The sequence below is a fragment of the Ranitomeya imitator genome, chromosome 2 (assembly GCF_032444005.1).
Source record: "Ranitomeya imitator isolate aRanImi1 chromosome 2, aRanImi1.pri, whole genome shotgun sequence".
NCBI classification, from domain to species: domain Eukaryota; kingdom Metazoa; phylum Chordata; class Amphibia; order Anura; family Dendrobatidae; genus Ranitomeya; species Ranitomeya imitator.
Window position 1 is genome coordinate 384082896 of NC_091283.1, and position 6711 is coordinate 384089606.

Genomic DNA, 6711 nt, shown 5'->3' on the forward strand with positions numbered 1-6711 from the left:
TTATACTATGTAGAGTATGCCTATGGGGAATGCATTATACTATAGAGGCCTATGAGGGGTGTATTATACTATATGGATGCCTTTGGGGAGTGCATAATACTATATTGATGACTATCTGGTGCATTATACTATATGGAGGCTATCTAGGGGGCCATTAAAAAAGACATCAACAAACTGGAGCAAGTTCAGAGAAGAGCGACCAGAATCGTGACCGGTCTGCAAACCATGTCCTATGAAGAGCGTTTACAGGATTTGGGAATTTTTAGCTTGCAAAAAAGAAGACTGAGAGGAGACTTAATAGCTGTCTACAAATATCTCAAGGGCTTTCACATTGTAGAAGGATCAACTTTATTCTCATTTACACAACGAAAGACTAGAAGCAATGGGATGAAACAGAATGGGAGGAGACACAGATTAGATATTAGAAAAAACTTTTTGACAGGGTGATCAATGAGTGGAACAGGCTGCCATGATAGTCGGTGAGTTCTCCTACAATGGAAGTCTTCAAACAGAGGCTGGACAAACATCTGTCTGAGATGATTTAGTGAATCCTGCTTTGAGCAGGGGGTTGGACCAGGTGACCCAGGAGGTCCCTTCCAACTCTAACATTCTATGATTCTATGATTATATAGTGTGGAGATTACAGCGAGGGGGCCATCATACAGTGTTGGAGCCATCAAAGTTTGGGGGCTACTAAGGGGTCAGTATACTGTGGGTGGTACTATACAGTGAGGGGGCATTATACTGTGTATAGGGGAGCTGTACAGGAACGGAGACTCTGGATATTATTAAAGGCAAAGTGGACACTTATTGCTATAGAGGAACTCAGGTTACTTTGACTATGAAAGGGGCATATAGAAAGCATTATTCCTTTCTAGGGGGCAAAATGTGGGCACTGTTTTCTAGGGCACTTGCACCCAGCATTACTATATTGTAGAGGGTTGTTTTGGAATTTAGAAGGCACAGAGAACGAAACAGTAGGTGCAGTAACGGGGTCACATACAGCAGCAGCGGCTCCGTATTTTTGTGATATCAGCAGGATGAGGAGTTTATACAGGTTGGGAATAGTGCCATTGGGGACGGTGCTGAAAATATAAAACGTGAAATGTGTCTTTGTTGCAATTTTTCCAGCCGAGTCCTGGCTGGAAGAAGTTGTGATGTCGGTCTGGGACAAATGGAAAAGACATGAAAAGTGAATGATTCCATAAGAAAGATCGTCATAAGTCACCATGTGCAACTGTACAGTAATCTCTTATATGTTCTGTAGGACTGGTACCTACCACTGACCATATGGCGGTAATATCAATGTTGGTCTTTGTGTAGAGATTATTTTCAGCAACATCGCTGTCATATGTTGAGGTTCTCCTACATCCACTATTGCGTGCGTCACTCAGTTGTCATCAAGGGTACCTGGTTAGGGGCCCACTCAGACATTTCGCCCCCACCGAACCGAAACCCTAGCTATGCCTCTGCCTCTATGGGCCCCTTTCCACTTGTGAGAAAAACGGACGAGTGCAATCCGATAAAAAATCGGATTGCACTCGGACCAATGTTTTTCAATAGGTGACATTCCATTAGCGATTTTTTTTCCCAGCCGAAATCGGACTGAGAAAAATCTGTGTCGGCTGAGAAAAAAATCGCAGCATGCTGCGTATTGCTGAGATTCTCGGACGAGACTCGCCAATGCAAGTCAATGGGTGCGAGAAAAAAAACGCACAGCACTCGCACCATGCGAGTGCTGTCCGATTTTTACGCACCCGTGTCCTTAGAAAAGCCGGCAATTCAGTGCAGAGTACAGTAAAATCACACTGACAGGTTAGATGAGAGTAGATATATACACATAGAATAGGTATATATACATATATATATGTCAGGGAGACACCTATATATATATATTTATATTTAATGCAACGTGAGAGAGCTTTAAAGCTGGTAATTCAATTACCGGCTTTTGCTTTCTCCTTCCTAAACCCGACATGATATGAGACCTGGTTTACATACAGTAAACCATCTCATATCACCATTTTTTTTGCATATTCCACACTACTAATGTCAGTAGTGTGTCTATGCAAAATTTGGCCGTTGTAGCTATTATATTTATGGGTTAAATGGCGGAAAAAATTGGCGTGGGCTCCCGCGCAGTTTTCTCCGCCAGAGTAGTAAAGCCAGTGACTGAAGGCAGATATTAATAGCCTGGAGAGGGTCCACGGTTATTGGCCCCCCCCCCGGCTAAAAACATCTGCCCCCAGCCACCCCAGAAAAGGCACATCTGGAAGATGCGCCTATTCTGGCACTTGGCCACTCTCTTCCCATTCCCGTGTAGCGGTGGGATGTGGGGTAATGAAGGGTTAATGCCACCTTGCTATTGTAAGGTGACATTAAGCCTAATTAATAATGGAGAGGCGTCAATTATGACACCTATCCATTATTAATCCAATTGAATGAAAGAGTTAAAAAAAACACACACACATTATTAAAAATTATTTTAATGAAATAAAAACAAAGGTTGTTGTAATATTTTATTTAACGCCCAATCCAATCACTGAAGACCCTCGATCTGTAAATAAAAAAACATAATAAACCAACAATATACATACCTTCCGAGGATCTGTAAAGTCCAACGATGTAAATCCTTCTGAAGGGGTTAAAACATTTTGCAGCCAGGAGTTCTGCTAATGCAACGCTACTCCTGCCTGCAAAACCCCAGCGAATGAAGGTAAAGTAGGTCAATGACCTATATTTACCTGCATTTGCGGTGAGGAGCCCTCTGCTGGCTGTTCATAGATCGTGGGAGCTTTCCTTGAAAGCTCCCAGGCTTTCTAGGCGTTTTTTTTCTCGCACCCATTGACTTGCATTGGCGAGTCTCGTCCGAGAATCTCAGCAATACGCAGCATGCTGCGATTTTTTTCTCAGCTGACACAGATTTTTCTCAGTCCGATTTCGGCTGGGAAAAAAATCGCTAATGGAATGTCACCTATTGAAAAACATTGGTCTGAGTGCAATCCGATTTTTTATCGGACTGCACTCGTCCGTTTTTCTCACAAGTGGAAAGGGGCCCATAGAGTCAAGAAAATAATCCATAGGCAAGTTAGATGGGCATTATTTTTCTCTAGCTTTGATTTTGTGATTACATTTAGACCTGGTTTAAAAATGATGTAGTCAATGCTCCGTCATGAAGGTATAGTTTAGTCGTCTGTCTCTCTAGATATTGTTAAGGAAATCCCTAGATTTCAAGCATAAGCCCCATACAACACTCTTAATCAAAATGTTTTTGTTCTACCCAATGTTTGTCTGCGAATTCTTCAGGAGTACCCTTACTCAGTGCTCACAGGTCACTCTGAGATTAATAATACTATTGAACTTGTACGTAAAAAAATTTACCTCAGCAACTCTGCCCGTGTAGAAATAATGCCTCATTTATCTTGTTCTCATCGCTCCAGAGTATAGATTCCCCATAGTCTTCAAATTTTTCAGCATAGGCCTTGGCAAATTGTAGATTTTTTTTGGACATTGGCTGTAAGAGAGTCTTTCCTTGTGAATGGCGTATATGCATATGCCGTGTATGCCGTATTGTGTCACAGGAAACACTCACCCCAATTGGGCTTTCTACCACTTTAGCTAACTACAGTAAATCTGCATGTGAATTTTTTTCAACCCTTCTCATCAGAAGACGCTCCTGTTTAAGTATTAACTTCTGTTGTCGGCCTTGAAGTCTGTGAGTTGATTGAAGTTCCATCTTTGTTACATTTTTACATTACTTTTACTACAGTATTCTGACTGATAAGTAAAGCTTTGCTGATCTTCTAGCCTTCACATTTCTTATGTAAAGAAATTATTTTCTTTCTCAGGTCTTGTGACATTTCTCTTCCATGTGGTGCCATTGCTGAGAGTAATGCTCTTTAAGTCAACGGTCTGCTGGACACCTATTTAATGAATAATTACTGTAGACTTACCTGTTCTTGTTAAATAGAATCTCGTAGTCTAAAATGTAGCTTTGCTAAGAATATTACTTTTTTGGGTGTGCAAAATAACAAATCTTGTTTTCAATTAAAGGCCCTCATTTCTGGAACTATTTTGTGGTATCATATCCCATAAAAAATATTGATTCTGAAAGGAAACTACATTTTTTGTAACAAATCTCTTGGGGCGTATTCATTTATGCAGAGCACTGTAAGTCTAAGGTCATCAATCAGCACAGCGCAAGTGGCACAAAATTGCATTTATATGGTACTGAGAATCTACTGTAAAACAATAATAAAGAGGTTTTCAGGGCCAGGACAAATTTTCAGAAAGCAATGTAATATACTCTGCTAAAGATTGTCATGCCAGGGCAGTGAGATGCTGAGTGTTCGACGCAACGGAAGGGGTGAGGAAGCTGATAAAGGAAAGCCCTGATGACAGAGAGAGGAGGAAGATGGGGACCCCTCAACAATCACCCAATACTGAAGCTAGCACTTCCTATCGCTCTACCTGGGTCCTTCCCTTTGTGCACCATCATGTGCCTAAGCCCTGACTGATCCAGCATCTTTCCCTGACTAATGTGCAGGATCATAAGACACTAATCTTACTACTGTAGTAAAGACAACACTGGGATTGAGACACACAGGTGAAAACACACAAATAGAAATCAACAAGCTTCAAAGAAGCACAACAGTTTCCACAAGAACAGCTTCTCCAGAGTAGTCAGGAACAGAATAGTAATTCTACAGCTGGCATGAGAGAAAGCCAGTAGCAGGCTTAAATAATGAAAGGGATGTAGTTCCAACAAGCAGCAGCTGACACCAGCCAATAAAAAATCTCAGCAGACTTACAACAAGGAACTCTTAACCACTTCTAAACCACAAAAAAAATAAACCTGTTTAACTCATGAATTGCCATTTTTGGTGGACTACAAGTTCCAGATACACTAAGCGAGTGCTGCTGAGTGGAGAGAGGGTTACCTTTAAGTCCGGGGCTGCAGATAAGTGTATAGATAAACAGGATTATATCTTAATTAACCAGATGACTATGTTTAGCAAACCAAGAAGAATAGACTGTTATCTGTATGTTGGCTTTTGAATTTAAGCGTTGATTTCTGGTTGGTCAAGAAAACAGACTTTTGTTTGTGTAAGCCTGGAATATTGACTTGTAAGCTGATATTTGATATAACATAGTGTGACTAGTGATATACCAATTATGCATTGGGTAGCTGAGATAGTTTGTTGATTTTTAAAACAGAGGAGGAAAATTTTTTCAAATAGATTACATAATCAAACAAGGTGACTTGTTCATCACCATTCTTCTCCTTATCTGTGATGCTGGACACTTGTTAAGTATAAAAATAGGTTGCTTGCCTCTGTAGAGAGAGACAGAGACACAGAGAGAATGAACGAGAGCCAGAGATTCTTCCAAGACTTCCAAACATCCAAGGGACCCTACAGGACTGCCCCATCATGAAGGACACAGATCTATCATTCTACAGGAAACAACCTAGGAGACCTCGGCCCCGGTTGGAAAAATACAGATCTGCTCCACCGACCATCTCTAAACCATGGATACATTTGGACAAAGCCAGGATTGGGACCCACCAGTCACTTGGCTCCATGGAAATTTTTTTAGAAGCCAGGTTGCGACCCTTGGGTCAATTGGCCCTGTACCTCCATGGACTGTCATCTTTCTACTCTTCTCATTACCTCCTCTCTGTGTGCATGTTACATGTAGGGTAGTCGACCCTAGGAGCTCTGAAGTAGCAGCTGCAATTATTATGGTGAGTCAGCGGGTGAGACAAGTATGCACCATCTTAAGGTATTTTGCTGGGACTGTTCTACATGTTTTCTGCATGTTTTGTGGTTCAATAAAGCGTTGCCACACTGTTTTACCCTCACCCTATGTTGTCTGAGTAGCGTTATGCCCACGTTTAAAGGGAGAACGGACATTTGACGAGATGATCCCTGGTCCATACGGTTCCGGCTAGCAGACCTGGGCGCCCAACGACCCCCCCATGTCTTCACAGGAGTATCATAGTTTAACACAAGAATATAGTTTGGTGTTTTCCTTACTAGCTTTCCATTGTTTTTTCTGCTTTTATCTGTACGGTAATCCCCATTTAATATGTGCTCCATGGACAATACGACCAGGTGTGCATCTTGTGAGATGTATACACGCCATGAACAGCCATTTGAGGGTGAATATATCTGCACTCGTTGTCAGCAAGTTACATGTTTTGAAGCCCAAGTAATGGATCTGAATGTGCAGCTTGCAACACTCAGGAGCATTGTGAACCTGGAGAGGAGTTTAGAGCTCAGCTTGTGCGGGCTGGGGCCAGTGATATGGAGGAGGGAGGAGGTGGGGAAGATAATAATAATAATAATAATAATAATTTTATTTCTATAATGCCAACATATTCTGCAGCACGTACATTTTAGAGGAGACTTGTACAGACAATAGGCATTACAGCATAACAATAAACACATAGATCAACAGATACCAAGAGGAATGAGGGCCCTGCTCACAAGCTTACAATCTATGAGAAAATAGGGGCGGCACAAAAGGTGGATGGAAACAATTGCTTTCACTGTTCGGATTAGCCATAATGTAAGAAATCGGGTGTTCATGTAATGCTGCATGAACCGGTTATCAGCCTAAGAAAGTAACAGTACAGACACAAAGGGCTATTAAATGCATAAAGCATATGAGAACATGATACCAGGAACCTGGTTATGGTAAAACTTT